Here is a 5,880-nt window from a genome sequence, read left to right as displayed (position 1 = left end):
TCTCTCTCTCTCCTCTCTCTCTCTCTCTCTCTCTCTCTTCCTCTTCTCTCTCTCTCTCTTCTCTCTCTCTCTCTCTCTCTCTTCTCTCTCTCTCTCTCTCTCTCTTCTCTCTCTCTCTCTCTCTCTCTCTCTCTCTCTCTTCTCTCTCTCTCTCTCTCCTCTCTCTCTCTCTCTCTCTCTTCTCTCTCTTCTCTCTCCTTCTCTCGATCTCTCTCTCTCTCTTCTCTCTCTCTCCTCTCTCTCTCTCTCTCTCTCTCTCTCTCTCTCTCTCTCTCTCTCTCTCTCGCTCTCTCTCTCTCCTCTCTCTCTCTCTCTCTCTCTCTTCTCTCTCCTCTCTCTCTCTCTCTCTCTCTCTCTCTCTCTCTCTCTCTCTTCTCCTCTCCTCTCTCTCTCTCTCTCTCTCTCTCTCTTCTCTCTCTCTCTCCTCTCTCTTCTCTCTCTCTCTCTCTCTCTCTCTCTCTCTCTCTCTCTCTCTTCTCTATTCCTCTCTCTCTCTCTCTCTCTCGCTCTCTCTCTCTCTCTTCTCTCTCTCTCTCTCTCTCTCTACTCCTCTCTCTCTCTCCTCTTCTCTCTCTCTCTCTCTCTCTCTCTCTCTTCGCTGCTCTCTCTCTCTTCTCTCTCCTCTCTCTCTCTCTCTCTATTCTCTCTCTCTCTCCTCTCTCTCTCTCCTCTCTCCTCTGCCTGGTTTCACTTTCGATGCTGCGATATCTATCCCCCAGGTTGATTACGATGGAGTGTGCGAGGTTACCACAAACTAGGTGGCTGCGCTGTACTGCCTGCAGCCCATGGAGAGATAGCCACGGAATTGCGGAGCCCCTGAACAAATGGTAAGGTGCCCGCTCAGCAGACACGCACGCCAGAGCGATGACAGGGGGGGGGGGGGCACAGAGTCAAGAGAGCTCCTTGAGTGTGAAATCTCCCTCCCCCACCAAAAAGAATTGCCGGATACGGTCCATTTGTTAATCAGGGTGTGTGTTTTTTCGCGATATTGCTAATTGTTCCTTCTATGCCTGGAATAGAGGCCAGAAGCTACTGCCGATTATTCTTGTTTGAATCTTCTGGTCAAAAAGTCAAAAGATCACATGTCAAAAGATTGCATGAAATAAATCGACGGCGCTCTACCATTTTACAACGGTTGTGCAGTGAACTCTTCTAAGCCGAAGACCTCAGAAGCTCGGTTGGAGTTTTATCGGGGTCTGTGGGTGGGTTAGGTTCTGCAGAGAGAGATCAGCGACCGCGAATGTAGATTGTAAATCAAATTGGGTCAACAATATGAGATTAACGTGGACAAGTCATGTTGTCTGGAAAGGTTCATAACATTCAGTCAAAATCGATATGTGAGATACAAATTATGCAAGTAGCTTTAAACATGGCGCGCTCGCAAATGTTGGAACAAAAAGCTGACGTCAGGCATTGCAATCTCCACAGGCCGCGCAGCGTCGGATCCCTGGCCAACATGAAGCCAATCGCGCCATCAATATTCGGTCTCGAGAGACCCTTCGGTTCTCCTTCAAGCCCCCTTAAACACCGCTTCTGACCGACTCGGGGCCACTGGCCGGCCACAGGGCCCCTGTTAGGCATGTGGCCCCTGACAGAAGCACAAAGAGACCCTCATTGTGTCAGGGATCTCAAACATTGCAAATCGTGCGCCGTGGTCACGTTGCCACTTGTGAATTGGTTCCGCTTGGCGTGTTCATGGAGCCGACTTTTTGGCTCCGTGTTAAGGTATATATGATAGGGATAGGAAAACTCTAATAAGAGGGACTAATAGAAACCCTCGGGCTGACATTTGAGGTCACGGTACGCGGCTGGAGGACGGGCCGATTCCAACCGGGCTCTTGAGTTTAGTCCCAAATGGATCTTCGGGTCCTTCTCCGGACTCCGAAAAGCACGGCTCGTGGCGACTTGGGTCACTTGCCGACACATGACCCCCTGTTAGGTACTGTGAGCTCTGAGCCAACACCCGTCATGGTTTCAGTAGCCCCAGCTGCTGCAAATCGTGGTCTCGGCTTGCTCGTCCTTGGAAAATGGCCCCCAGGGCGCAGACCGACACGTAGCCGACTGTTCGGTGTTGACGGTCTCTGATCCAAATAGGGGCCCGCACCGCACCAGGGGCTCCCAATCAATGCAAAAAAGCTTTTTTAACCGGGATTTGAGGGCATGGTCTTACTGGTGGGAGGGCATCTCTAATGTGTCCTACGGTCAGTTCTTCGAGCCTGTGACCTCCGATTAAGAGCATAGCAGGCCCTCAGGACCCTCTGTTAGGCACAGGGACCCAGACCAATGAAAATCGTGGCTTCCGGCCCTGCTCCTGCTGGGAAATGGACCACCAGCGTTCAGACTGACCAGGAGCCCAACTGTTCAGTGTTCGCGGTTTTTGGCCCGACTGAGACACCCGGATTGTCTCAAGGGGTCCTCAAACAGTTGTAAGGAGACCTCTGACTGATGTTTCAGGCCCACGACCCTACGGGTTGTGATAATCTGCAGCCAGTCCTTCGGGCCCTTATGCCCTCCAACCGAGTCATTGACCGTCAGTTCCAGTGGGTCATCCAGGCCCCTCCTCGGACCTCATTGAACACTGCCCTTGGCCGGCTCGGGGCCCCTTGTGAACACTGGACCCCCTGTTAGGCATTGTGGGCCCCTTGCAGATACAGGGGCCCGACCAACATAAATTGCTGGCACCGGATTTTTAGCTGATAAGGAAGTGAGCCCTCATGTCCATGCTGAGATGGAGCCAGCTGTGCGGTACTGGTGCCTTTTGAGGGCTTGGGCTTGGTTGACTTGGTGCTCTTTCTCCGACCGGGCCACTGATCGCTGGTCTCGGTAGGCCCCGCCTCTGGTTGACTCGGGACCGCTTGCCAACACAGGGCCCCTGTTAGGCGCTGGGGGTCCCTGACAGACGCTGAGGCCGGACCAACGTATGTCGCTGGCTTCTGCTTCGTCCCTGCTTGGCAAATGGACCCTCAGGCCCATGCCGTCACGGAGCCGACTGTGTGTTATTGGTGGTGCCTGACCGACCTACAGGCCCTTATTGCTTGGGGGGGGGCATGATTAGCGCGCAGGGCCCACTAGGTAGCATTAAAGTGCCCGTCCCTACGGACTGGTCTTCTCAATACGACATCTGACCGGCTTTTTGGGCCGCTTTTTTGTAGGTCCTGAGAGGCCCGAAGGGCGGCTCGAACACTAAGCGTGTTCGTGTGCGAACACCACGTGTTCGCCGCGCTCCTCTGCCTGCGCTACTGGCGCCTAACGGAAACCATAGGTTAGGGTGCTTGGTGGCTGAGGCTGATCCCGTGAACTGTCTGAACTGTGCATATTTGCCACACAGAGGTCGGCTGCAGGGGAATGAAAGAACTTCCTCCCTGCTCACCCTGCCTGCCCTTTGCACACTGCGGAGAGCAATCATGTTTAGCATCGTTCTGGTCCGAAAAAATCTGCTGCATCATTTGTTTTAATATCCAAAACTGCCTCTACGTAGCCGGCAGGGGACAGTTTTTGCTTCCTCACAGCTGGAAAAACGCTAATGTACAATGTGCCATTTTTGCATGCAGCATGCCCTCGCATTTAGCAGCATCATGTCTTCTGCGTTAGCAACATCGTTGGTGGGTCCCAGTTAACTAGAACCCCCAGCTGCATCTTGAAATTTTTTATCAGAAAAAATTTATAGCGACTTGGAAACAAATATGCGAGTTGCGTAAAAAACACGTGAAACGAGGATGACAATGATGTTTTGAGCACGAATCTTTGCCCCTCCAGTGACATAATTGACATTTAGCGATATCATCATGATTCGTGACATATTGTTGCATGCTGCAGAAGTTTCCTATAAAAAACAAATAAAAGGTTGTCAAAACAATTTTCAGGAATTCTTTTTAGAGTTTGCCCAGCCTGCAGGCCACAGCTTTCGATCTTTATCGAATGTTTCATTGAGGTGATGTGTTGAGATGATTTTTCACACAAATGCATACAGATGCCATACTGAAAAACATGAACAAATCAGACAGAACAAAAGCATTTGTGATATATACATTTAAAAAAACGTGACAATCGTAATAAGGGAAAACCATATTGTGTAAATGTCCTGTAGTTGAGGCCGCAAATTGAATCTTCTGCAGACGTATGTCAAGTATATGCCATCGCCTTTTCAGCTTCGACAACCGCTGCTCATTTGATACGCCAGAAGCTGCTGGCTGTATTGACAAGTGGGTTAAGCTAGGACAGTGAAAGAGGTGCGGTTAAACCTTTCCCATTAGCCTGCCGCTCGAGACCGTTTATAAATGTTTCCACAGACACCGTAAGAAAGGAAACCAACACAAGGAGGACTTGATACATGTTCAGTTATAGCGCATAATTGGCGTAATTTATTGACGACGTAGATAAAACCATGCATTGATATGCACCACAAAATCCCTAGACTTGCCATGGATTTCTTTGTCGCATTCGTAGCAAAGAGCCGATGAACGCAGCAGCAGAGTACTACAGTGTGTGATGGTAAAGGAGCATGGTTGAAAATGCTCACACGCAGTTATGCTGCTCGCTTTTCCAAACACCTTCAAAACTTTACCTCACGCCTGGGTGACCCGTCAACAGTGCTGTTTAACGTTGAAATGACAGCGCCATTAGTGGTGTTTATGAACCAAGCATTGAGTGATGAGTAAATGAAGGAAACGTGTTAGTGAACATATGTGCATATTTTTATCGATCTTGGTTGGTTGGGCCAGACTTGTTTGCCAATCCTCTTTCAAAGGAATTACTGTTTCCACCCCTGAGTTCAGCGGTTCTCATTTTTTGGCATCACTAAGTTTGGGCATGTTAAATGCCTGCGTGATACAGATATTAAAAGTGAGAAACAGGACTGATAGTACTCTGTTTCTGTACAGAGTTTATGCCAGAATTAGCCTTGATTTGTAATAAACAAGCCTAATTTAGCAACAGCTTTGCCAATTGAAGAGGGGATTTCCCAAATTGTCTACTTGGTAGTGTTGTAACCTGAAATGTGGAAACGACATACAAATCATCACCAATCCTCTTGTTTTGCATCGAACCGAAAATATTTAAGAAAAGAGTTCAGCAGCCTTCAGCCGTTGTTGGCATTCTTCGCGGGCTGACGTGATGCAAGATGATGTACCTACAACAAGGATATAGTTTCATAAGACTATGTCCCTGTTAAATTTTGGGGAGCTGAGCACCAAAAAGAACAGAGTCTTCCCTCAAGATATTCCAACAAATGGGTTTCTCCCCAGATTTCGCCCAGCTTCTTCTTAAATTGGGGTAGGGAGATGGTGACTAAGTTGGGAACCAAAGTCTCGCCTCGCTCAATTAAAAAGGAAATAAACACCTGGTTTGCAATAAGACCAATGAGCTCATTTTTGTTGTAAGGTGTGAGAATATTACAAAGGTGGATGTGCTAAGCCACTCCTTGAAGATTATCAAGCGTCTAACTGACCCTGTATCACTTAGTCCGTCCCGATGGCTCAGCTGGTTAGAACGCATGCCTTCTGATCCACCCACCTATGGCGGGTTGGGTTTGAGTCGGTTTTGGCGTTCGCATTTCTCCTTGACAGGTATGGCCTACGGCCGGTGGCCGGTGGCAGCGGCCACGCGAAAGATCAGGTTACGGTAGAGAGCAGGACGGGCCGTGCCAAGCATCGTGGCACGCTTAACTTTCTGCCATTAAATTCTGCCGTTGACACCTAGTGGCAGGGCATATAGTCCCATGATCTCTTACCGAAACCTTCCAAGGACTGTTGAGAATGTCAATAATGTATTGTCGACATAGCCTTGCCTGCAGTGCTGTAGTCCTGACATTGATATCTTGTGATGTGCACAGTAGTACTTTCTTTTTTGTAACTGAAAATGCAGCCACACGCAAAAGTTAGC

This window comes from Pollicipes pollicipes, unplaced genomic scaffold (genome assembly GCF_011947565.3).
Source record: "Pollicipes pollicipes isolate AB1234 unplaced genomic scaffold, Ppol_2.1 Scaffold_5724;HRSCAF=6776_pilon_pilon_pilon, whole genome shotgun sequence".
NCBI lineage: Eukaryota > Metazoa > Arthropoda > Thecostraca > Pollicipedomorpha > Pollicipedidae > Pollicipes > Pollicipes pollicipes.
The sequence above is the reverse complement of the archived record's forward strand: the minus strand, read 5'-3'. Positions refer to the sequence as shown.